Here is a 27,701-nt window from a genome sequence, read left to right as displayed (position 1 = left end):
AGGAGTTCCAGACCGGCCTAAGAAACAAAGTGAGACCTTGTCTCTATTAAAAATAAAAAAAAATTGGCCAGGTATGGTGCCGCATGTGCCTACAGTCCCAACTGCTGAGGTAGAAGGATCACCTGAGCCCAGGAGGTCAAGGCTGCAGTGACCTGGAAAACAGAGCAAGACTTCGTCTCAAAAAAAAAAAAAAAAAAAAAAAAAAAAGGACAATAAAGAAATAAAGCTAATAAGCTAACATAAGGAAAGATATTGAAATGTGACAAATAGGCAAGGCACAGTGGCTCACACCTGTAATCCCAGCATTTTGGGAGGCCAAGGAGGGTAGATCATGAGGTCAGGCATTTGAGACCAGCCTGATCAACACGGTGAAACCCCATCTCTACTAAAAATACAAAAATTAGCCGGGCGTGGTGGTGTGCGCCTGTAATCCCAGCTACTCAGGAGGCTGAGGGAGGAGAATCACTTGAACCTGGGAGGCAGAGGTTGTAGTGAGCCGAGATCGTGCCACTGCACCCCACCCTGGGTGACAGAACGAGACTGTGTCTAATTAAAAAAAAAAAAAAAAAAGGAGTGACAAAGTACTATGAGGTCTTTTATTTATCAAAAATAATCAAACAGAAAATAACCTGTTAAATTATAATACCCTGTGCCAGCAAAGGTGCAGTGAAATGGGCATTTTCTTATACTATTAGTGATGTTTAAATTGTATATAAGCCTTCCAGAATAAAGCTTGGCATTTTTTTTTAAATAATACAAACAGTGACTCATTATACTGCCTCCTCCATCTCCTGGCTTCAAGCAATCCTCCCACCTCAGCCTCCCAAAGTGCTGGAATTATAGGCTGACAGCCACCATGCCTGAAAGCTCGGAAATTTACATTCTTATTAATTTACATTAATAAGAATGCTCATGCCCTGTGACTCACAGTAATCTCACTTCTGGAAATGTCATCTTTGGATATAATTCAACCTAAACAAAGGTCACATGCACAAACTCAGTGAAAATCTGTAACTTTTTTTTCTCTTTTTTTTTAAAAATATGGAATGCTTCACAAATTTGCATGTCATTCTTGCACAGAGGCCATGCCAATCTATTATTCCAACTTAAGTATATGTGCTACTGGAGCAAGCATGAGTAATTTAAGATAGAGTGGTTAAGTGAAATAAGGAAGAGTTATGGGGAATTTAAAAATCGATGGTATTTATAGGCACCTAGTAACAGCTGAGTAAATATTAGCTGCTACTTTTATTATTTTCATGGTAATTCCACTAAATTAAAAATTGTCATTAAAAATTACCATTGCCATGGAACATAATGTATCCTACAGTATAATTGTAAAAACAGATAAAATGTGTCCCTTGGTATACGGGAGGGATTGGTTCCAGCTCCCCCATTTCTGTGTACACCAAAATCCACGCATATTCAACTTTTCAAAGTCAGTCCTGTGGAATCCACATATAAACAAAACGGGAAAATAAGGTGTGGTGACAAGCACCTGTAGTCCCAGCTACTTGTGAGGCTGAGGCAGGAGGACTGCCTGAGCCCAGGAGGTTGAAGCTGCAGTGAGCCATAATTGCACCACTGCACTCCAGTCTGGGCAACAGAATGAGACAGGAGGTTCACTTTTTAATAGAATTTTTCTGTTCACTTGAAGATATGATCAGGACTGTGGCATATGAAAATTCTTCATAAAATAATTATCTAATCTAATTAATGCTGGAATTGGGAACAGAAAATGTTTTGGCGACTATTTATTCCTTCACTTGCTATTACATAAACTATTGCCAGTGGGCACTTACCAACCAGAAGTGTCATCTCAGAGCTACTCACAATGAAAGGTGATATCTGGGGCTCAGGTGTGTTGAGGTCCCCACACCTGGGCTATGCGTGCTGAGTGGAACTTATTGTCCATCCATTTTCTATATTCCAGCACTGGGAAACTTGGGTTTATCCATCTTGATGAGATGTCATTTAAATTCCACTTGGCAAGAACCACAAATGGAAGAAAGGCCATGAAACCACAGGACAGTACTTGTTCTCAAGGGAATCTTCAGCTTAGGTGGCTCTGAAAGAGAAACTACATTGTTGAAAAATCATCGCAGGTCAGGTGAGGTGGCTCATACCTATAATCCCAGCCCACTGGGAGACTAAGGCAGGAGGATCCCGTGAGGCCAGGAGTTCAAGACCAGCCTGAGCAACAAAGTGAAACCTCATCTCTACAAAAAATTAGAAAATGAGCTGGGTGCGGTTAACACATTCCTATAGTCCCAGCTACTCTGGAGGCTGAAATGGGAGGATCACTTGAGCCCAAGAAGTAGAAACTGCAGTGAGCTCTGATCTCACCACTGCACTCCAGCCTGGGTGACCCACACACACACACACACACACACACACACACACCCTCATCTCAGTCTGTCCAGCCTTGACTAATGAAAAGGGTCTTCTGGTTACAGAAGAGGTATGCTCTTTTGTAGGACAGGGAGAGACCAGCAAGCTTGTTCACAGCCTTTTCCTTGTCCTCTGCTTAGTTTTCCAAGAACCCTCACAGTGGAAATGGAGGCCCTGGAAAAAGGACCCAAATCTTGTTACGAGGGGAGAAATATGCATCCTTTGTCAATTAATAAATGGAACACCTGCCTTAAAAACCAGGGAGTTCTGCTAGAATGAATCACTCCCTACGACCCTGACCTTTGCAGGGAAACATGAAAAACCGGAGTTCAACCGGGCATGATGGATCACACCTGTAATCCCAGCACTTTGGGAGGCCGAGGCAGGCGGAACACCTGAGGTCAGGAGATCTAGACCAGCCTGGCCAACATGGTGAAACCCCAGCTCTACTAAAAATAAGAAAATTAGCTGAGATGAGGGTGTGTGTGTGTGGCCAACATGGTGAAACCCCAGCTCTACTAAAATTAGCTGAGGGTGTGTGTGTGTGTGTGTGTGTGTGTGTGTGTGTGTGTGTGTGTGTTGAGACAGGGTCTCACTCTGTCACCCAGGCTGGAGTGCAGTGTAGCTGAGGGTTTGTGTGTGTGTGTGTGTGTGTGTGTGTGTGTGTGTGTGTGTGTGTTGAGACTGTAGCTGAGGGGGTGTGTGTGTGTGTGTGTGTGTGTGTGTGTGTGTGTTGAGACAGGGTCTCACTCTGTCACCCAGGCTGGAGTGCAGTGGTGGACCCTGTAATCCCAGGTACTAAGGAGGCTGAGGCAGGAAAATCGCTTGAACCTGGAAGGTGGAGGCTGCAGTGAGCCAAGATTGCACCACTGCGCAAGGCACTGCCAAATACCAGCTGGCTGTCTCCATGGGGCACCACTGTATCTCTGGCTCTCGTTTCCCCAGGAGATGCTCTATTACAGCCTTCTGTTACATTTTGTATCCTGCACATTTCCTAGCGTAATACCTCACAACATAGCAGGCTGCTGAGTCAATGCTGATCTACTGCAGATCCAACTTCAGGTTCCAGCAGGGCTTGTGTGTTTGAGAAATTAAAAAGGAGAGAATGGACCCAGATTGGCGCTGGCCAGCTTAGCAGTCCGAGGATATAAGCTGCTTAAACTGACTACAGTGCCTCTGATTTTCTGAGTCTGCCCTTGCTCCTAGGGCTCTTTGGATGAAATTAACTTCTCCTTTTTGAAGAAATGGTTTGCTAGAATACAAAAAATGTGGCCAGGCACGGTGGCTCACGCCTGTAATCCCAGCACTTCGGGAGGCCCCGGGAGGGGGGATAACGAGGTCAGGAGTTCAAGACTAGCCTGGCCATCATGGTGAAATCCCATTTCTACTAAAAATACAAAAATTAGCCAGGTGTTGTGGCATGCGCCTGTAGTTCCAGCTTCTTGGAGGCTGAGGCAGGAGAATCGCCTGAACCCGGGAGGTGGAAGTTGCAGTGAGCCGAGACTGTGTCACTGCACTCCAGCCTGGGCAACAAAGCAAAACTCTATCTCAAAAAAAAAAAAAAAAAAAAAAAAAAAAAAAAAAAAAAAGAGAATGTAAAAAATTTAAAGAAGAAAAAAATGTTAAAATAAAATTTTCTCCTAAAGAGCACTCAAAAGCACACACCCACCAATGCTGGATCTATTTATCTCTCTCTTGCTTTTTTTTTCTGAGATAGGGTCTCACTCTGTCACCCAGACTGGAGTGCAGTGGCGAGATCACAGCTCACTGCAGCTTCCAACTCCTGGGCTCAAGCTATCCTCCCACTTCAGCCTCCCGAGTAGCTGGGATTACAGGTGCATGCCATCATGCCTAGCTAATTTTTTAATTTTTTGTAGAGGGGTCTCGCTATGTGGCCCAGGCTGGTCTTGAACTCCTGTTTCAAACTAATCCTCCCACCTTGGCCTCCCAAAGTGCTGGGATTATAGGCTTTAGCCACTGTGCCCAGTCTATTTATTTTTCTATAACTCATATATTAAATCTTCCTCCTTAAATCGCTTCCTATCCACCCATCTGCAGGCATAGCAAACACAGGTCTCAGGGGGTCAGGCAACCTACATGAAGGAAGGAGGCTGAAGTAATGTGGGAAACCAGGGGGAACTGTAGCAAACTGCAAGGTGTTCACTTCGGAAGTTTTTCCAACACTGTGATGGTCAAACCAAACACAAAAACAGGAAGCCCAGCTCAGTCACCAGCAGCCAACGTGGGATATTTGATCTACATGCTACAATGCAAACTGCTTAGGATGAATGACCTGGTCTTCCACCAACCTGCTCTTCAGGTCCAGTCACTCCTGCCCAAGACCCTACACTCTAATGACATGACCCACATTCACACTACTCTCCTGACACCTTTGCTTGTTCACTCTTTTTTTTTCCCCAACTAATAATTTTTTTTTTTTACTTTTTTTGAGACAGAGTCCCCCCTCTGTCATACAGGCTGAAGTACAGTGGGGTGATTATGTCTCACTGCAGCTTCCATCTCCTGGGCTCAAGTGATCCTCCCACTTCAGCCTCCCAAGTAGTTGGGATTATAGGCAGGTACCACAACACTCAGTTTATTATTTTTTTTCTTTTTTTCTTTTTTTTGAGATGGAGTCTCACGTTGCTCAGGCTGGAGTGCAGTATGCAATCTCGGTTCACTGCAACCTCTGCCTCCCATGTTCAAACGATTCTCTTCCCTCAGCTTCCCGAGTAGCTGGGATTACAGGTGTGTGCCACCATGCCCAGTTAATTTTTGTATTTTTAATAGAGATGGGGTTTTACCATGTTGGCCAGGCTGGTCTTGAACTCCTGACCTCAAATGATCTGCCCACCTCAGCCTCCCAAAGTGCTGGGATTACAGGCATGAGCCACCGCATCCAGCCAGTTTATTTTTTCTAGAGGCAGGGTCTCACTATGTTGCCCAGGCTGGCCTTGAACTCCTGGGCACAAGCAATCCTCTGGCCCCCTCCTCCCAAAGTGCTAGGATTACAGGCTCGAGCCAACATATCAGCCCCTAACAAATATTTCTTGAGCACCTACTATACACCAGGCACTATAATAGGTGCCCAAGAAACAGCGGTGAACAAGGTCTAAGAGTTTCTGCCCTTGTAGAGTTTATAGAGTAGCAGGAAATTGATATAGTTTGAATGTTTGTCTCCTCCAAATCTCATACTGAAATTAAATCCCTAATGTTGGAGGTGGTGCCTGATGGGAGCTGTGCGGGTCATGGGGGCAGATCCCTCATGAATTGCTTGGTGCCGTCCCCATGGTAATAAGTGAGTTCTCTCTCCACTAGTTCATGTGAGAGCTGGTTGTTTAAAGAGCCTGGCACCTCCTCCTCTCTCCTTTGCTCCCTCTTCTCACCAAGTGACATCCTGGCTCCTCCTTCATCTTCTGCCATGAGTGGAAGCCTCCTGAGGTCCACTTCTCACCAAGTGACATGCTGGCTTCTCCTTCACCTTCCACCATGAGTGGAAGCCTCCTGAGGTCCTCACCAGCAAATGCTGGCACGATGCTTTTTTTTCCCTGAGACAGGGTCTCACTCTGACACTCAGGCTAGAAAGCAGTGGTGTAATTATGGTTCACAACAACCCTGACCTCCTGGGCTAAAAAGATCTTTTTATCTTGGCCTCCCAAGTAGCTGGAACCACTGGCATGCATCAGTGCACCATCATACCTGGCTAATTTTTTTTTTTTTTTTTAGTAGAGACAAGGTCTCACCATGTTTCCCAGGGTGGTTTCAAACTTCTGGGCTCAAGTAATCCTCCTGCCTCAGCATCCCAAAGTGCTGGGATTACAGGTGTGGGCCACTGCACCTGGCCTGGCACCATGCTACTTGTATAGTCTGCAGAACTGTGAGACAAATAAACTTGTTTTCTTTATAAACTACCCAGCCTCAGGTGTTTCCTTATAGCAATGCAAAATGGACTAATATAGGAATCATATGTCAACACTTATCAGACTGTGATGAGCACAATGACAGGAGTACAGAGTGGGACTGAAATGCTCCCAAGCCCCTTGGGCTTCTTGTTGCATCAGAGAGTGGGGTGAGACATCTTGGCTGAGGCTAAAAATGAACAAAGATGAGAGTGAAAGACTGATGATGGGCGTAGGGAAAGGGTTTCCTGAAGAAGGACCAGTAAAGTCCCCCAAGGAAACTGACATTACATGTGGCTAGAGGGTAGGGATATGGGGAGGGTAGTGCAGGATAAAACTGGGAAGGTGAGCAGAGGCCAGCTCTTACCAGGCCCTGTGGCCCAATTAGTTTGGACTTTGTCTTAAAGGCAATGGGCAGTCACTCCAGCAGGTTTTAATCAAGGACCATTTTGACCCAAATTTGCCTTTTAGAATTCCTCTGGCTTAAGTGAACAGCCTGAAGTGAGCAAGCCTAGAAGTCAGAAAGACAACAGCGCCTTTGGAGACACACAATAAACCAGTGTAAAAGAGAACAGGGCCAGGCATGGTGGCTCCTGCCTGTAATCTCAAAACTTCAGAAGTCCAACGTGGGCAGATGGCTTGAGCCCAGGAGTTCAAGACCAGCCTGAGCAATGTGGTGAAACCACATCTCTACAAAAAACACATAAATTAGCTGGGCATGGTGGCTCGTACCTGTGGTCCCAGCTACCCCGGAGGCTGAGGCGGGAGGATAGCTTGAGCCCGGGAGGTTGAGACTGCAGTGAGCTGAGATCACACCACTGTGCTCCAGCCTGGGCAACAGAGGGAGACTGTCTCAAAAAAAAAAAAAAAAAAAAAAAAAAAAAAAAAAAAAAAAAAAAAAAATCCCATTCTTCACCTATTAGTGCCCTAATGTTCTCATAAGAACCTTGGTGACACAGTGAATTCAACTGTCCTTCTAACTCAGCAACCCACACACTTAAGTTTGTGTTTGATTTTCAATAATATCGCCCTGGGGATACAAGAAGTAAGGAATTGTGTTTGGGCTATCTTGGAAGTTCTCTGGATCTTAGACCATGACTTATGCTGAGAGGTAAAAACTTGAGCTTTTTGTTTTTCTCTCTGTAAGTGCTCAAGTGCAGCAGTCCCCAATTTTTTTGGCACCAGGGACCGGTTTTGTGAAGACAATTTTTTCACAGACTGGGGGCAGGGGTCAGTTTTGGGATATTTCAAGCACATTATATTTATTCTGTACTTTATTTCTATTATTATTACATTGCAATATATAAGAAATAATTATATAACTCACCATAATATAGAATCAGTGGGAGTCCTGAGCTTGTTTTCCTGCAACTTCCCATCTTGGGATGATGGGAGACAGTGACAGATTATCAGGCATAAGATTCACATAAGGACAAAGCAAGGTAGATCCCTTGCATGCACAGTTCACAATAGGGTTCATGCTCCCATGAGAATCTAATGCTGCCACTGATCTGACAAGAGGCAGAGATCAGACGGTAACGTGGGGAGTGGCTGTAAATACAGACGAAGCTTCGCTCGCCCACCTGCTGCTCACCTCCTGCTGTGTGGCCCAATACACACCTGTGACCAAAGGATTAGGGGCCCCTGCTCAAGTCATCCAAAAGGACCCTTCCCACACCAGTCTTCATAGTGGTCAAGTGCAGCAGTCACTTAGCTCCCAAGGCATGTGCCTCAGCTGGCATTTCATCACAATCAACAGTAAGTGGTAGCTTGAATCATTGTGAGGTCACTTCCTGGAAATCACCAGCATCCCATTTCCCATTGGCAAGGAGCTCAGCACTGCCCCTTGGATAACCAAACCTATGCCCAAATCCCATCTGTGTGGGTCTATCTCCCAGGACCCTTCCTAGCATCAATTCTGTATTTGTCAGAGTCCAGTCAGGAGACATAAACCACTCAAAAGTTTAAAGTGGTAAAATCTAAAATAAAAAATTTTTAATTATAACAGGGCAACAGCATAATGAGAGACTGGCTACCAAAAAGTAAAGAGAACTCTAGAGAACACAGGACTAGCAGAGGCCAGGCATGATGGCTCATGCTTATAATTCCAGCAATTTGGGAAGCCAACTCATGAGGACTTCTTGAGGCCAGGAGTTTGAGATCAGCCTGGGAAGCACAGTGAGGCCCTGTCTCTATCAAAAAAAAAAAAAAAAAAAAAAAAAAAGCTGGGTATGGTGGTGCACACCTGTAGTCCTAACTACTTAGGAGGCTGAGGTGGGAGGGTTGCTTGAGCCCAGGAGATCAAGGCTGCAGTGAGCCATGATTTCACCACTGCACTTCAACCTGGGCAACAGAGGGAGACCCTGTCTCAAAAAAAAAAAGTATAGGACCAGCCGATACAACGAGCAGTGACCGTCCCTACTGTCCCTATGCTGAGATAGAGTGACAAAGGAAGGGACTCCCCACTAGGGCTGAGATCCAGGCCCCCTTGGAGAGGGCACAGTCATGGGTAATTCAATGGCAGAATTGCTGCATTACCACATGGTGGAACATGCTAGCAATCTGCTCTCTGGAATTCGCTGAAAATCCACCCTTTTGGGTACTAGATTAAGCTATTAATGAACAGTTGTCTCACTACAAAACCATCCAGGCAGGTACAGAGAAACTGCTGGTTAGTGGGTGCTGCTGAGTACCGTGCAAGGCAGGAGCCTGGTGCTGGAGAAGCTCAGCGCCTGTGGAGATTCACAAACCACAATCAGAAAGAAAAGCCTCTTAAAAAGTCCCACTAGCACCATGTACTGACAACATTTAATAATGCACCAGCTGACAGAGGAAGCATTTAAGGAACCCACCTCTATGTTTGCAGAGCAGGCAGTGAAGGACGAATTGGAACTGATGGGCAGTCATTGGATGGACCGCTGGTACATGACATATTTCCATCTACCAAGGAAAAAAAAGGAGAGAGAAAAGAAAGAGAGGACAAGGTATGGTGGTTCACACCTGTAATCCCAGCAGTTTGGGAGGCTAAGGCAGGTGGGTCCAGGAGTTCAAAACCAGCCTAGGCGACATAGTGAAACCCTGTCTCTACTAAAAATAAAAAAATCAGCTGTGTGGTGGCATGTGACTGTAGTCCCAACTTCTCAAGAGGCTGAGATAAAAGGATCACAAGTGTCTGGGAGTTTGAGGCTGCAGTGAGCCGTGATCGCACCACTGCACTCCTGCATGGGTGACACAGTGAGATCTTGTCTCAAAGAAATGTTGGTGAAAATGTGGAGAAATTAGAACCCACATACGTTACTGGTGGAAATATAAAATGGTTTAACCACTTTGAGTGTTTCTTTTCTTGTCATGTTACTTTGATTTTTTTTAAATTGAGACAGGGTCTCGCTATCTTGCCCAGGATGGTATCTTTTAACTCATAGGCTCAAGTGATCCTCCCACCTCAGCCTCTCATGTAGCTGGGATTACAGGTGTGAGTCACCACACCTGACTGGTGTAACCACTTTGGAAAACAGTTTCTCAAAAGGCTAAATGTACAGTATCACAGAATGCAACAATTTCTCTCCTATGTACATATCCTAGAGAAATAAAAATATATGTCCACACAAAAACTTGTACATGAATCTTCATAGCAGCATTATTCATAGTGGCCAATACATGGAAACAATCCAAATGTTTATCAACTAATGAACAGATAAGCAAAATGTGGTGTGTCTCCACCATGGAATATTATTCAGCCATAGAAGGAACGAAATACTGACACATGCTATGACAGGAAGGAACTCTGAACACTGTGCTAAGAGGGAAAAAAAAGCCAGCCACAGAAAATCTCATATTGCACAATCCTATTTATATAAAAGGTCCAGATTAGGCAAATCTATAGTGACAGAAAATAGATTAGTGGTTGCTTATGGGAGCACAGGCACATGGAGGCAGTAGGAGCTAGTGGATAAGAAGTGTGGATTTCTCTACAGGGTAATGAAAGCTTCTAAAATTGATTGTGGTGACAGATGCACAGCTCTGTGAATATTCTAAAAATCACTAAATTGCACACTTTGATAAATGAATTACACGGTATGTGAACAACATTTCAATAAAGCTGTTATTAAAAAAAGAAAATAGGGGGCCAGGCACAGGTGGCTCATGCCTGCCTATAATCCTAGCACTTTGGGAGGCTGAGGTAGGAGGATCACTTGAGGCCAGGAGTTCCAGACCTCCTGAGCAACATATAGCATGATCCCATCTCTACAATAAAAAATAAAAAATTTAAGGCTGGGCACGGTGGCTCACGCCTGTAATCCCAGCACTTTTGGGAGGCCCAGGCGGGTAGATCACGAGGTCAAGAGATTGAGACCATCCAGGCCAACATGGTGAAACCCCCTCTCTATTAAAAATACCAAAATTAGCTGGGCGTGGTGGCGCGTGCCTGTAGTCCCAGCTACTTGGGAGGCTGAGGCAGGAGAATCGCTTGAACCCAGGAAGAAGAGGTTGCAGTGAGCCAACATTGCGCCACTGTACTCCAGCCTGGCAAAAGAGCGAGACTCCATCTCAAAAAATAATAATTAATTAATTAATTAAAAACACAAAAAAATTAAAAATTTAGATTTATGTGGTCGTGTACGTCTGTAGTCCCAGCTACTTGGGAGGCTGAGGTGGGAGTATTGCTTGAGCCCAGGAGTTTGGAGCTACAGTGAGCCATGATCACACCACTGCACTGCAGCCTGAGTCACAGAGCAAGACCCTGTCTCTAAAAAGGAAAGAAAAACAATGCAAGTTTTTATCACTTTGTGAGAGTAACAAAGTTTGAGGACAAACAGAGAAGAACCAAAGAGCACTTAATGGTGAGGGTGGGTGGCTGGTTAGGCTCAGTTCCTAGCTAAGTGGCTTCTGAAAAAGTAATTAGTAAAATCATAGCTCTAGGGGTCAGTCATGCAGTCAAATGATGAATGCTAAATCCATTACAAATGCTCATCGTCTTTCTTTACATGCCTTCTAGTGAAAAATTCCTAACTTCCTAAATAGCAAGTGGTCTGAAACGATAGCAGCTGTTTATTAAAGAAATAACATCTCAGCCAGGCGTGGTGGCTCATGCCTGTAATCCCAGCACTTTGGGAAGCCGAGGCAGGCGGATCACCTGAGGTCAGGAGTTTGAGAACAGCCTGGCCAACATGGTGAAACCCCCGTCTCTGCTCAAAATACAAAAAATTAGCTGGTTATGGTGGTGGGCGCCTGTAATCCCAGCTACTCAGGAGGCTGAAGCAGGAGAATCACTTGAACCCGGGAGGCAGAGGCTGCAGTGGGCCAAGATCGTGCCATTGCACTCCAGCCTGGGCAACATGAACGAAACTCCATCTCAGAAAAAAAATAAAATAAAATAACATCTCAATTTTTAAAAACCATGAGTCATATATTATTTTCCTCCTCCCATTTTACAAGTGTACAACCTAAAGAACAGAGAATTTAAGTAATTTCCTAAGTGGCAGAGCGCAGATTTAAATACTATCACTTTGGCCTCAGAGTTTGTGCTTTATTTTATTTTATTATTTTAAAATTAATATTTTTTATTATTTATTTATTTATTTATTTTTAAGACAGGGTCTCATTCTGTCTCACAGGCTGGAGTGCAGTGGTGCAATCTCGGCTCACTGCAACCTCCGCCTCCCGGGTTCAAGTGATTCTCCCGCCTCAGCCTCCCCAGCAGCTAGGATTACAGGCACATGCCACTGCGCCTGGCTAATTTTTTGTATTTTTAGTACAGACAAGGTTTCACCATGTTGACCAGACTGGTCTTGAACTCCTGACCTCAAGTGATCCACCTGCCTCAGCTACCCAATGTGCTGGGATTACAGGTGTGAGCCACCGCGCCTGGCCAAATTAATCTTTTTTAAAACCAAGAGACTTACACAAAATTCTGCTAGGATTTAAAAAAAGCCTCTTGCTTTTCCTGACCATGGGTGCAGGCAGGGCTCACACTGCATTTTCTTTACTTACGTATGTCCTGCTTGGATGGAGACATGATGACAGGAGCTCCCTCAGTCACCATGCACCAGAAAGAAAAGTGAAGAGAAGCAAAAGGAAGCCAGTCTTACCATCTTTGAGCTACTGAACCAATGTCAGCCTCAGCCTACCTGCGCAATTACTTTTATGTGAGAAAAACAGGCATCTCCCTGTTTGGAAAATCATGACTGGCTGCAGCAGCAAACAATCCTCAAGTTACTCCTGGTTATATTATTCCTACAGCCCCAATTTGTCTCCAAAAAAAAAAAAAAAAAGATCCTAATGCAGTTATTTCCTTTTACATTTATGAGGTGATAAAAGAAATACCCATATTTGATGGTTGGTTGGCAACTGTCTTTGGTATTGTATAAAGTATTTTAACACTGTAAACATGAGAATCCTGAAGATCCCGCGGGCATGAAGAAAAGGAAGTACATTACGGGGTGTTGTAGGAAATACTTTCATTTCAGGCACTGCTATTTAAACTATGCCTAAACTTTCTTTCCTTAAAATAATAGAAAAAACATAGAGGACAAAAGATCAAGAAACATTCCACGTGACCCTCTGTACCCTTATTTGTTGTAATAAAGGAAAAGCATTTTAGGGATTTTCTTGAGTGTAGTTTATGATGTGATCCAAGTTACTTATTTTCTGTTAATGATTTTCAAAATTTCTATTAAAAACATTCAGAAATTTAGCTTTATCAAACGCAGTTGTTCACATGTACAACTAGTTTGGTTAACCTCATCTGTATAAACATGTAGCTAGTGAACTGACATAACTATTAAACTGGAGAATCAACAGAAACATGCCAAGGACTGGCCCTTACCTTCCGCAGTGACCTCGATTTCAGGAACCTTTTCATTACTCCCAGGGCTTCATGGTCTTTTTGGGGACTGCAAAGCTGTAAAATAAGCACAGACTTACTTTAGTATATTGTAGGAAAAAAAAACACAGAAGGAGATGCTTTATAAGAGCAGAGTACTAAAATACATAGTTTGGCTCTTTTCAAAGAAATCTGCAGAATTAAACTTGTAGTGTAATCCTCCACAGGGGGGGCTCAACAAAGCCATGGAAACATGAATGAACTGGGATTGCAAATATGACACTTCCAATGAAATTAAAAAAAAAAAGAAAGAAAAAGAGGTCCATTACATAAAATACCTTAAAAAGCCAAGAAACTAACTGCAAGTCCCACAAAGATATTGGCCAATGATTCTGTATGATTTAAGGAATGGTGATAAAAAATGTCTTAATGTAGTGAAATATAATACGAAGAACATGTAATCTCTTACCTTTAGTGTTTATTTTACTAGCTGTTCCAGGAGGCAAGTGGGAGGTAACTAGTTCAGGTCTAGAAAGAAAACCAAGAAATGTTACAGTAGCCAGTATAATGGTGGTCTCACAGCTAGTAAAACAGTCGTGATATGACCAGGGTTTTTTCCTAAAGGCATTCAGAGTCATCCTGTAATGTAACAATAATTCCTATCATTTTGGACGAAAACCTTGACTTTTCCTTCCCATGACTGACAAGTAATTATATGAAGAATAAATTACTTCTTTCATGAAAAAGAAAATTCACACTAGTGTACTTTCTTCAGCCACTAAAATTCTGCAGAAACATAGATATAATAAGAAACTCAATCATCCTATCAGGCCAGGTGCAGTGGCTCACATCTGTAATCCTAGCACTTTGGGAGGCCGAGGCCTGAGGTCAGGAGATCGAGACCAGCCCGACCAACTTGGTGAAACCCCGTCTCTACTAAAAACTAAAAAATTAGCTGGGCATGGTGGCACATACCTGTAATCCCAGCTACCTGGGAGGCTGAGGCAGAAGAATCACTTGAACCCGGGAGGCGGAGGTTGCAGTGAGTCAAGATTGCACTCTAGCCTAGGCAATAAGAGCGAAACTCTGTCTCAAAAAAAAAAAAAGGAAAAAGAAAGAAACTCAATCATCAGTATTTAGTCCCTCACAAAACTGACCCAGGAATAACAGAGCAGATAAAACCCAGCAAATTAAATTTCATTCAAGTGCCTCTGAACACCGTGGAGACAGTGGTCACTATTCTTGCACTGAATAGTGCAAGAATTCACTATTCTTGTACTGAATAGTGCAAGAATTCACTATTCTTGTACTGAATAGTGCAAGAATTCATTATTCTTGTACTCAGTTGAAGACAACTGAGTACAGGGTGGGGGACTGCAGAGGCAACAGAGTGTGCCAGGACTGCAGCTCAGAGCCAGACTTTTCCATCAAGGACTTACAGCCACGCCTGTCACCTCTAGCTAGAAAAAAATTTTAGTAGAAATGTCATTTTATTGTTTTAATTCCAGAAATGACTATGATGACAAATAGAACTTTTTTATTGTTGTTGTTGTTGAGGCAGAGTCTCACTCTGTCGCCCAGGCTGGAGTACAGTACTGTGATCTCGGCTCACTGCAGCCTCTGCCTCCCAGCTTCAAGCGATTCTCCTGCTTCAGCCTCCAAATAGATGGGATTATGGGCGCCAGCCACCATGCCAGGCTAATTTTTTGTATTTTTAGTAAAGATGGGGTTTCACCATGTTGGCCAGGCTGGTCTCGAACTCCTGACCTCAGGTGATCCATTCGCCTTGGCCTCTCAAAGTGCTGGAATTACAGGCATGAGTCCCCACGCTGGCCTAGAACTTACTTTTTAACAACCAACTTGATTTTATTACTCCTATGGACGATCCTTTCAAGTCATGGAACTCCAAACCAGGTAGGGCTTCGAAAGAAAATCCCCTCTCGTAAGCCTTCTACATACAGGAACTCGGGGTTTGATTCAAACACAGGATATGGTATTTTTACTGCCTCAGTGAGTCCAAGAGCTTGAGCTGAAAGTGCAAGAGAATATAATTTGTGGAAGATAAAATTTACAGACATTCTTTTATTTGTATCTGCATCCTCAAGTACATTATGGACAAGTTCCATACAATCGAGCAATATGCACAATATCTACTTCATATTGAGGGCATTTTGCTGAGGATATTGGGCAAATCTGAAGGACAAGCATAAAAGATAAGTACTTCTAGGAGGAACATTTAACACTTTTTCTTTTCTTTTTTTTTTTTTTTTTTTTTTTGAGACAGTCTTGCTCTGTCGCCCAGGCTGGAGAGCAGTGGCGTGATCTTGGCTCACTGCAATCTCCACCTCCCAGGTTCAAGTGATTCTCCTGCCTCAGCCTCCTGAGTAGCTGGGACTACAGGCACGCACCACCACGCCCAGCTAATTTTTTGTATTTTTAGTAGAGATGGGGGTTTCACCATATTAGCCAGGATGGTCTCGATCTCCTGACCTTGTGACCTGCCCACCGAGGCCTCCCAAAGTGCTGGGATTACAGGTGTGAGCCACCGCGCCCAGCCTATTTTAACACTTTCAATCAAAAGGAGAGTTATTAGTCAAAATGACCTCTGTGTTCTAATCAGAAATGACCAAAGGCCATTCCATACAGCAGTGATCCCTGGAAGCCTTTGCATTCTCATCAAGAGGCAGGGTAGCTGTTCAAAGACAGGTGGTTTCTATGATGCAACTAAACACCACTCAGTAAGTTCGAGTCATCAGACGCAGAGTAGTCAGGATTCCCGTTAAGGGACAGGAAACATCAACACCAGGTATTGAGATAATGGACAGGAACGCCCCAGGAATGCTGCGAGCGCCCCCTACTCCTTACTTCCTTCTCCATGACAGACACACCCAATCAACTGAAACGCACCTTCTTGCTGAGCCTCCTCAGAATCGTTCAAGACAGCATTCCAGGAAACCACTGTCAATAAATCTTAAGTATTTGCCACACGTGTGTTAGCCAGATTAGAAGTATAGACAGTGGAATGACACTTATCCCAACACCTCCCTTCCTCTCCCATTCTGACATATGAGAAAGCTGAATCCAAGAGAAATTAAATTGTCTGCTTGGTTTCAATAGCAAGTGTAGTAGTAGAAATAAACCAAAGCCTGGTTTCTAGGACCTTCCTTTTTTTTTTAGGTCCTGAACTTTTATAATTCATTCAGACATGACCCTTCATTGATATGTTATTAAATTAAGGACATACAGTAGGGGAAGGACTATGAGTCCCTTCATGTTCATATGAAAGAGAGAGACTCTTGTCTCCAAAAAATAAAAAATACAAAAATGTTTCAATTAAAAAAAAAAAGTGTGATGGTCTTTGGCAATATTTAAATAGAAAATAAGAGTATCACTTTCAAATAAGCTGATACTTTCTGAACATGTAGTAACCAGGGTCACAGAATCACAGAGGCCAGTAAGAAGATTAAAAAGTACCCCTGTGAGCCCCAGTGACACATATACCATCAGGAAAATTTCCTGTTCCTGTCCCTCCAACTAATCCACGCAACATAATGTCAGCAAGTGGCATGATCTGCCTCCCCTACCTCCAGGCAAGAACAAGAAAAGTGGAGAACAAAGGGATCATTCCTGTGTCACTGATAAGTGAGGCTCAATGAGAAACACGAAGCACGAGGGGCACCCAAAGGTAGAGGACCAGTTCAGTGTCTCTCCTTTGTTTTCCTGCTTCAGGTATTATCTGTATCTTCTGCTCTTTTCATAAGGAAGCAGCAATAGCATGCCTACTGTGGAAATGTGAGACTACTCATCAGGCATCATGGAACTTATTGTAGAAGTTTATACAACCCTGGGAGCTTTCAGAACCTGGTCTCCTAACACGTACATCTAAGTTTTCTAAGGCTCTTGACCAGGCAGTAGACTGTGAACCCGAGTTCACACAGGTTTTCTAGGGTCTTCACACTGCTAACCTCAGTCATGGCAACTCCTTCATTTTCTTTTTAAACAATTGTTTTCCCAATTATTCCTTTAAAATTGGGCACTTTAGGCTGGGTGCAGTGGCTCACACCTGTAATCCCAGTATTTTGGAAGGCCGAGGTGGGCAGATCACTTGAGGTCAGGAGTTTGAGACCAGCCTGGCTGACACGGCAAAACCCTGTCTCTACTAAAAAATACAATAATTAGCTGGGCATGGTGGTGGATGCCTGTAATCCCAGCTGCTCAGGAGGCTGATGCACGAGCATCCCTTGACCCCAGGAAGTGGAGGTTGCAGTGAGCAGAGATTGTGCCACTGTATTCCGGCCTGGGCAACAGAGCAAGCCTCCATCTCAAAAATAAATAAATAAAAATTGGGCAGTTTAGAGCCTCTGATATAGCAAGTGAGAGTGCACAATGATTAGTGGTGATGAGCTAATAAACATCATTAACTAGGCCATGGTGGTTTTAAAAATTGTGATTGGCCAAGCGAGGTGGCTCACGCCTGTAATCCCAGCACTTTGGGAGGCCAAGGCGAGCAGATCACCCGAAGTCGGGAGTTCGAGACCAGTCTGACCAACATGGAGAAACCCCATCTGTAGGAAAAATACAAAATTAGACAGGCATGGTGGTGCATGCCTGTAATGCCAGCTACTCGGGAGGCTGAGGCAGGAGAATCACTTGAGCCCGGGAGGCGGAGGTTATGGTAAGCCAAGATCACACCATTGTACTCTAGCCTGGGTAACAAGAGCGAAACTTTGTCTCAAAAAAAAAAAAGAAAAGAAAAATCAGGCCAGGCACGGTGGCTCATGCCTGTAATCCCAGCACTTTGGGAGACCAAGGCGGGCAGATCACAAGGTCAGGAGTTTGAGACCAGCCTGGCCAATGTGGTGAAACCCTGTCTCTACTAAAAGTACAAAAATTAGCCGGGCATGGTGGTGGGCGCCTGTAGTCCCAGCTACTCAGCAGCTGAGCCAGGAGAATCACTTGCACCCGGGAGGCAGAGGCTGCAGTGAGCTGAGGTTGCACCACTGCACTCCAGCCTAGGTGACAGAGCAAGACTCTGTCTCAAACAAACAAAAAATCAATACCAAGCAGATGGTGAGGCATCGACAATGTGACCAGGTGCCAAGGAATGTCCGTAAGGGTGGAACTGCAGTCAAGTCTGCTGAATTTCCTTCCTTGGGTCCCTTCCCTGGGCCCACCCCTACCCATATAACCACATCCTCACTCTTCTCCCCCAAACACAAATCGAGGGACACTCAAAGCAAGCATTGTACTCACTTCTTAACCGATCCATCCCCTCCTCCATCCCCAACACATGGGGAGAACTTATGTTAGCCTTGTAAATAAGAAACACTTACCACCCCACAGTTATTTTTCCAGTGTGCCTTTTTTTAACCATTTACCTGGCAGAAACTATTATTCTCCTGGCCAGCAGCTGTTTGTAAAACTGGTCTGCCTCCCTATTTTTACACTGAAGATACTAATTTTTTAGTAGAAAAGGCAGTATTCTAAATCAGACAATTGACAAACTACCTAGAATCTCCACCCCCTCCAAAGAGGCACACAAACAAAAGAATTAACCCAATTTGTTGAATATAATAAATAGGATGTTCTACCCACCACTGAGCCCCAGAGGTTGTTACTAGATGACTAATCCCTGGTAGTAATGGCTACAATGGTCCAGTTCCTTATTTTATTACTGTGTGCAGAAATTTTAAAGGCACTCCTCTCCCACCCCCATCTTTCCTTACATACTTTTGCACATCAATCCACTAAGAATCTAAAGTGTAATTTATCTTACTCGCTATTATCCTGTTAAATTACTCTACAGCTGCCATGGGAGTAACTGCAGTGATCAGTGATTCAGACTTCTTGAGCAAAGGGCCTTAAGTAGGTTTCATTATTAAAATTTCCAAAGGATTTATTATTGAAATAAACCTGAGATAGAGCAGTATGCCTCCATGGGGCAGTCATACTAATGATTCTTAAGTTATGAAGGGATGTCAGACTCATCTCAGTGTCGCGCTTCTGAGTACGAGTAACTGGGAATTTGTTAACCAATAAAAACAACTGGCATTCTAAGAATGAAGCCTTTTAAGTAGCATATGCAGTGCTGTGCAATCCTTTAAAAAGCTGCCTTTAGCCCGGCGCAGTAGCTCACGCCTGTAATCCCAGCGCTTTGGGAGCCTGAGGAGGGTGGATCGCCTGAGGTCAGGAGATCAAGACCATCCTGGCTAACATGGTGAAACCGTCTCTACTAAAAATACAAAAAAATAGCCGGGCATGATGGCACATGCGTGTAATCCCAGCTACTCAGGAGGCTGAGGCAGGAGAACTGCTTGAACCTGGGAGGTGGAGGTCGCGGTGAGCCGAGATCACGCCATTGCACTCCAGCCTGGGCAACAAGAGCAAAACTCTGTCTCAAAAAAAAAAACAAAAAAAACTGCCTTTGGTCAGTCCGTCTCCAAAAAAACAAAACAAAACAAAACACCTGCCTATGGCCAGGCACAGAGGCTCAGGCCTGTCAATTTCCAGCACTTTTGGGAAGCCAAGGCGGGTGAATCACCTGAGGTCAGAAGTTCGAGACCAGCCTGACCAACATGACAAACCTCATCTATACTAAAAATACAAAAACTAGCTGGGCATGGTGGCGCATGCCTGTAATCCCAGCTACTCAGAAGACTGAGATGGGAGAATCGCTTGAACCCAAGAGGCAGAGGTTGCAGTGAGCCGAGATCGCACCACTGCACTGCAGCCTGGGTGACAGAATAAGACTCTGTCTCAAAAAAAAAAAAAAAAAAAAGCTGCCTTTGTTCACTGAAGTATTGCTTGTAAGAGCAAATACTGGAAATGACTCAAGTGCACATGTATAAGGCACTGATTCAATAAAGCAGGAGGCAGCCATCTACACAATGGAATACTACGCAGCTCTGATTTAAGAATGAGAAAGCTTTCTCTCCCAACAAGGAAAGATCCTCAAGACATACTGTTAAGGACAAAACAGTAAACAATACGTTATATAATGAGCTACCTTTCATGCTAAAAGACCATGAAGGGGGTAAGAACATATGCTCATATTTGCTTTTATTTATATAAAGAAACACTGTATAGAATATAAGGAACTTTTTTTTTTTTTTTTGAGACGGAGTCTCGCTCTGTCACCCAGGCTGGAGTGCAGTGGCGCAATCTCGGCTCACTGCAAGCTCCGCCTCCTGGGTTCACGCCATTCTTCTGTCTCAGCCTCCCGAGTAGCTGGGACTACAGGCACCCGCCACCACGCCCAGCTGATTTTTTTTGTATTTTTAGTAGAGATGGGGTTTCACCGTGTTAGCCAGGATGGTCTCGATCTCCTGACCTCGTGATCCGCCCACCTCAGCCTCCCAAAGTGCTGGGATTACAGACATGAGCCACCGCACCCAGCCAGGAACTATTAAGAGTGACATATAATAAGGTACAGGGGTTCTACAGGGTGCACCAGACAGGGCTGGAAATAATATTAAATATCTCAATATATGCCTTTCAAAATAACTTTTCATATTTTTAATTTACCTTTACTACCTATTTGTTTGGGTCAGGGCTCCATTTCCTCCACTTTGGGACCAGGTAATACGGCTTCAGACTACCTACCTCCACCTGTCAGAAGTCACTAACCTCATGACAGAAATAATTTAGGTTAAAGGAGTAGCAAAGCTATTACTCAACTATTTCCTCAGAAAAAGAAAACCTGGGCCGGGCGTGGTGGCTCATGCCTATAATCCCAGCACTTTGGGAGGCTGAGGCAGGGGGACCACGAGGCCAGGAGACCAAGAACAGCCTTGCCAACATGGTGAAACCCCATCTCTACTAGAAATACAAAATTAGCTGGGAATGGTGGTGTGTGTCTGTAATCCCAGCTACCTGGGAGGCTAAGGCAGGAGAATGGCTGGAACCCAGGAGGCAGAGGATGCAGTGATCCGAGATTGCACCACTGCACTAGAGCCTGGGTGACAGAGCGAGACTCTGTCTCAAAACAAAACAAAAACAAACAACAACAACAACAAAAATGGAGAAACTGGTAAAACATGTGGGTCTCTAAAATTCGAACATTATATGCAAGACTTGGTTAAAATATGTTTAAAACACATCTCCTAAAAATTGTACAGGCCGGGCTCAGTGGCTCACGCCTGTAATCCCAGCACTTTGGGAGGCCGAGGTGGGCGGATCACGAGATCAGGAGATAGAGACCAGCCTGGCTAACACGGTGAAACCCCATCTCTATTAAAAATACAAAAAAATTAGCCAGGCGTGGTAGTGGGCGCCTGTAGTCCCAGCTACTCGGGAGGCTGAGGCAGGAGAATGGTGTGAACCCGGGAGGCGGAGCTGGCAGTGAGCCGAGATTGCGCTACTGCACTCCGGCCTGGGCGGCAGAGCAAGACTCCATCTCAAAAAAAAAAATGTACAAACTGCAGAGGTGTGACAATATGCTAAAAATCTTTGAGGGAAGTGGAAGATCAAGACAGTGGTCCTCCTTCCCTGCTCCTTTTATAGTGTGATTTCATCCTTGGCTTTTCATACTGGTCTTTTGTAAAGAGGGGATTTCCTAAAATCTGTAATCCTGGAAGGTCTGGGATTACAACTATAGATTTTTGTTCGTTTGTTTGTTAAGAGTCTCACTCTGTCGCCCAGGCTGGTATGCAGTGGCACAATCTCGGCTCACTGCAACCTCCACCTCCCAGGCTTAAGTGATTCTCCTGCCTCAGCCTCCTAAGCAGCTGGGATGACAGGCGCCAGCCACCATGCCCAGCTAATTTTTGGATTTTTTTGTAGAAACGAGGTTTCACCATGTAGGCCAGGCTAGTCTCAAACTCCTGACCTCAAGTGATCTACCTGCCTCGGCCTCTCTAAGTGCTGGAATTACAAGCATGAGCCACTGTGCCTGGCCTGGATTACAACTATTTTAAGACCACTTTCCACACAACTGCTTTTTTTTTTTTTTTTTCATTTTTTTAATTTTTGAGATGGAGTCTTACTCTGTCACCCAGGCTGGAGTGCAATGGCACAATCTCAGCTCAATGCGACCTCCACCTCCCGGGTTCAAGCGATTCTCCTGCCTCAGCCTTCAGAGTAGTTGGAACTACAGGCGCCCACCACAACACCCGCCTAATTTTTTGTATTTTTAGTAAAGACGGGGTTTCACCATGTTAAGCCAGGCTGGTCTCGAACTCCTGACCTCAGGTGATCCGCCCGCCTCAGCCTCCCAAAGTGCTGGGATTACAGGCATAAGTCACCACAACCGGCCACAAGTGCTTTTTTATTAAATACTTCTGTTGACACAAGAACTGGAGCGAGCGCAAAGCAGAGCTAGATCTAGGATTAATGTGCTTGGGCCCAGCTCCTCACTACTTACCTATGAGTCCAGTTCTGGAACCCAAGTAGAGGGTGTGGAAACAAGGCTCCCGGCATTTCCCTAATGTCTGCATCTCTTTCACATTTCTCATCTCCTTGCAAAGAAACTAAATAAGCTCGACTAAGATAACTAAATGATTAAACCCTATACAGAGAATCTCCAAAGATTCACAAAACTTCATCAAGAATGTTATACAACCTTGAGGATGACCTGATCTAACAGTGATCTACAATATTTGAGATCATTCGAAATTCCCATCAAGCATCTGCCTATATCAACACGGGAGCCAAGGACCAACCATTCAAATACGCCCTGCTGTCCAGCCTTTTGTTTACAATGCCATCTCTTCATATTGTTCCGTTTAACAAAACTGCAGCCCATCATCTATCCTTAAGTCCCTTTGCAAATGGTACAGAGCCAGAGTATGCTACTCCCTAGCAGGAAATCAACAGGATGACCTACTAAACACCATTCAGAAGATGCTAAGACCCATGAATTACAATAGGAAAGAAAAGACAGAGAATTAGCCAGGTACATGCTGTGCCAAAAATGCACTACAACCCCCACCCAATTCTGCCTAATCCTAGCTGGGCTGACACCAACCTGACGAGACAGGCCTATAAGATCTCAAACTAAAACAGAAACTCCTGAACTGGGTTCTTTCTAACCCAGGAAGCAGGAGTAAACCATTAAAGAACAGATAAGGTCTTGATGAGGTGAGGGAGAGTTTCAGATAAATGGAATGCTGTAGAACACAGGGCCCAAAGGAGCAAAAGTTAACCTAAGCCCAGGCAGAACCTTGTTTACTAGAGTATTAGGCACGGGTTGGGGCAACTGTTCTAACCATAGAAATTGGCTCCAGTGAGGGCAGGTTGGCAATCCAAGGTACAGCTTGCATAGGGCTGGCAAAATTCAGGGTGACTGAAGCAAAAGCTTCAGAACCAAAAAGACCACATCTGGCGGTAGAACACAAAACTCTCAAGAGATGAATCTTTCTAAGAGTGAGGCAGAACTACATAGCAGTTTTAGATCTGTTGGTGCCCAGCAAGAGCTCCAAACAGGCTATATGCAGGGATGCAGGCTGTAATCTTAGGAGAGGAGGTTCACAAAAGTAATTCAGTCCAAAACCCCAAACTGTGTTCTCTACTAAAAGGAATCAAGGCCCCCTAGAGAAATGGCTGACTTCATGTATGGTGCAGAATATAGATCCTGGAACATCTTTTTTGCCAGAAAGCAAGGAAGACATCAAAATCCAACAGGATCACATCAAAAAGACATGAGTCAACTTGAACAGATAATTATTAACCTAGATGAGACAATGTAAGCATCCAAAACAATAAAGACTGCAATGGCCTGAAATACATCAAATGCAAACAATAATCTATGGGTTCATAATGATATTAAAAAAAAACTATTGGTCACTAGAGTGGAGGTTACTAGGTCACTAACTTATTACTCTGAAAAGTGACTTAAAATGGGAGGAGGTAGGGTGGACAATTAGGTATTTATCCAGTTTTTCCTGTACAAACATAAATTTTTAGGGAGATTGAAGCAGATGAAACAAATCTGGAAAAATGGAGGTAACTGCTTAATTTGCGGGTTCGGTACATGAAGGTTCATCATATTTCTTTTGTGTATATTTGAACTCCCTACAAAAAGCACACGACAAAATGTGAGCCAAGCAGCTCAGGGTTTAGGCAAGGCTTCTGCCTACATGAGACACTAGGATATGAGGGGTAGTTTTAGCCCTGATGGGCTGAGCCAACTGGAGGTATATAGGGAGGTGCTAAATTGCAGAGGTATCATGTTGCCCAGCACTTGATCAAATCCTAGATCCTAGGCCCACTTGGTAGCATGTTTCCTAGATGGTGGATCTGAGGCTACCTATAGAACTTCCTTTGCAGTCATAATTCGCTCAGAACTACAAAAGGGCTTGCTCTTGAAAATGGAGCCTGTCTTTGTCCATTTCATGCCGTTATAAAAGAATGCCACAGGCTGCATAATTTACAGAAAGGAAAGAAGGAAGGAAGGAAGGAAGGGAGGGAGGGAGGGAAGGAGGGAAGGAGGGAAGGAGAAAAGGAGGGATAGAGGAAAGGAAGGGAAGGAAGGGAAAGAGGGAAGGAGGAAGGGAGGGAAGGAGGAAGGGAGGGAGAAAGGGGAAAGGAAGGGAGGGGAAGGGAGGAGAAGGGAAAGGAGGGAGGAGAGGAGAGGAGAGGAAGAAATTTATTTCTTACAGTTCTGGATGCTAGAAGTCCAGGGTTGAGGGGCCTGCATCTGGTGAGGGTCTTCTTGCTGCATCATCCCACAACAGAAGGCAAAAGGACAAGAGAGTGCAGGAAAGCAACAGGGCAAAAGGGGCCGAACTCTCTTTTATAATAAGCCCACTCTGATTACTAATCTATTACCACAATAACAACATTAACTCATTCATGAGGGCTCTCTTATTAGGCCCCACATCCCAACTGGTGCATTGAGGATTGAGTTTCCAGCACATAAACTTTGGGGGACACAGTTAAACCATAGCAGAGCACTTATGTAAATTCAACCAAGAGGAGCTGGGAAAATCAAAGGCATGAGAAAGACAGCAAAGGCTGGCAGAGAAATATGTGCAGGTTTAGGAAAAAAGTCACAATGAATCCTGTAGTGCAGACTACTTTATCAAAGACACTTAAAAAAGATCTCATTAACTCCCCCAATTCACCTCCACCCACATCTAAAGAGCCACACACAGCACTACCAAAGGCAGCACAATGAGAACCGTGTTCTCAACAGATGAGGTGTGAGTACCCAAAGAGACACCCGACCTCAAAAGCTCCAGAACAGCCCCAGGAGAGCTCCTCCCTAACCACCACTCAAGTCACCAGCTGGCAAAGTATTCAGAAAACCCACATCCTGACACACCACTACCAAACAACTTGAACAGCAAAGAACAACCCATTTAAACAGCAATGCCAGCTGCCAGGAAAAGGAGGGACAATCAGTAGAGAAAAAGCAGACCTCCTGGGGTCTGCCAAGACCCAGTCTCTCAGCTTCAGCACTTTCAAATGCAGAACCCATATACCTCTGGGGCCTGTGGAGCTCCACGAGGCATGTTGTCCTCAAAGATAAATGAGCAGGCAAGCTGGCCAGAAAACCACTAAGGGTATTACTCTTTAAAGAATCTTTATACGGACAAAGAGGAATGGGTCTTACAGGCTATGTGTATTCCCCACAGATTCTGAGGATGTCAGTATCCCTTTCCAGATGTGTTTAACACTTTGCGGTCACTTGTATTCCTGCAAAGCACTGAGTGCCAGTGCTTTGCTAATTTGAACTGATTCCAGCTCACACTGACCCCAGATCCCTGGATCTGGTTACCATTAGCCAAGACTGTCATCCATACCGTACCCTTTCAAAGAGTCCTAAAAACAGCTCTTCACCTACTCTTCCAAGATGAGTAAAAATGTCTGCCAAAAAAATGGGGAAAAAAGATTGAGAGAGAGAATACAATTAACATACTAACAAGAGAAGGGAGAGAAAAAACTAGGAAAATCATATGTGGGCTCACACCTATTTCCAAAGCTGGGCTAGTATCCTTTCACTTGTGTCTGAATAAAGCGCCAATTTTAAGCTGCTAATGAAAAAAAAGAAAAAGAGAAAGAAAGAAGCAGGCCCAGGCCTGGCCCAGTGGCTCACGCCTGTAATCCCAGCACTTTAGGAGGCCGAGGCAGGTGGATCACCCAAGGTCAGGAGTTCTAGACCAGCCTGGTCAACGTGGTGAAACACCATCTTTACTAAAAATACAGAAAATTAACCAGGAATGGTGGCACATGCATGTAATGCCAGCTACTCAAGAGGCTGAGGCAGGAGAATCACTTGAACTCAAAAGGCAGAGGATGTGTTGAGCTGAGATCACACCATGGCCCTCAAGCCAGGGCAACGAGAGTAAAATTCGGTCTCAAAAATAAATAAATAAATAAAATAACTCAGACTTAATTAAATATAACCCTAGTCGTGAATGAATATTGGCCAACAATAAAAAAGATGTATTACTCAGAACAGAGATAAGAGTCAAATAAGAATCCAAGAGTCTTACCTTTTAATAACAAAACGAATCCCTTCCTTTGAAAGTAATATCCTCTCCAGGCCAGGAATTCCATTAGTAGACAGCCTTCTTAAAAAAAAATTCCTGCTTTTTTTTTTGCTTAGGCCCGCGGCACGGACAGGATGGGCAAGTGTCGTGGACTTCCTACTGCTAGGCAGCTCCGTAGTCACTGATGAGACCAGAAGTGGCATGATAAACAGTATAAGAAAGCTCATTTGGGCACAGCCCTGAAGGCCAACCCTTTCGGAGGTGCTTCTCATGGAAAAGGAATTGTGCTGGAAAAAGTAGGAGTTGAAGCCAAACAGCCAAATTCTGCCATTAGGAAGTGTGTCAGGGTCCAGCTGATCAATAATGGCAAGAAAATCACAACCTTTGTACCCAACGATGGTTGCTTGAACTTTATTGAGGAAAACGATGAAGTTCTGGTTGCTGGATTTGGTCGCAAAGGTCATGCTGTTGGTGATATTCCTGGAGTCCGCTTTAAGGTTGTCAAAGTAGCTAATGTGTCTCTTTTGGCCCTATACAAAGGCAAGAAGGAAAGACCAAGATCATAAATTTTAATGGTGAAAACACTGTAGTAATAAATTTTCATATGCCAAAAAAAAAAAAAAAATTCCTGGCCGGGCGTGGGTTCATGTCTGTAACCCCAGCACTTTGGGAGGCCGAGGTGGGAGACTCACTTGAGGTCAGGAGTTTGAGACCAGCCTGGCCAACATGGTGAAATCCCATCTCCACTAAAAATACAAAAATTAGCCTGGCGTGGTGGTGGGCACCTGTAATCCCAGCTACTCGGGAGGCTGAGGCAGAAGAATCATTTGAACCCAGGAGGCAGAGGTTGCAGTGAGCCAAGGTTGCACCACTGCACTCCAGCCTGGATGACAAGAACGAAAACCCCATCTCAAAAAAAAAAAAAAAAAAAGAAAGAAAAGTCCTTTGGGAAGGCCTTCTACATAAAAATCTTCAACATGAGACTGAAAAAGCGTATGGGATCATCACCGGACCTTTGGCTTTTACAGCTCGAGCTATAAGGACAAAAAAAAAAGGGATAACATTTAAACACAATATGAAGAAAAGAATAATTATTGAATCTGTACTGGTCTTTACCTTTCACACTTTGGTCTTTAATTCTGTTATTGTAATTGA

The 27,701-nt window shown here is 44.2% G+C and overlaps 3 pseudogenes; 1 reads left to right on the top strand and 2 right to left on the bottom strand.

Annotated features, from left to right (window-relative positions):
* Nucleotides 1-27,076, bottom strand: part of LOC129040763 (putative uncharacterized protein FLJ44672) — a 39,353-nt pseudogene extending 12,277 nt beyond the window's left edge.
* Nucleotides 1,036-1,131, bottom strand: LOC129041779 (U6 spliceosomal RNA; annotated as a pseudogene).
* On the top strand, nucleotides 26,681-27,171 carry LOC129040766 (small ribosomal subunit protein uS12-like; annotated as a pseudogene).
* The last annotated feature ends 530 nt before the right edge of the window (nucleotides 27,172-27,701 follow it).

The sequence above is a fragment of the Pongo pygmaeus genome, chromosome 6 (assembly GCF_028885625.2).
Source record: "Pongo pygmaeus isolate AG05252 chromosome 6, NHGRI_mPonPyg2-v2.0_pri, whole genome shotgun sequence".
In the NCBI taxonomy this organism is placed as follows: domain Eukaryota; kingdom Metazoa; phylum Chordata; class Mammalia; order Primates; family Hominidae; genus Pongo; species Pongo pygmaeus.
Note: the sequence above shows the minus strand (reverse complement) of the source record. Positions and strands in the feature narration are given on the sequence as shown.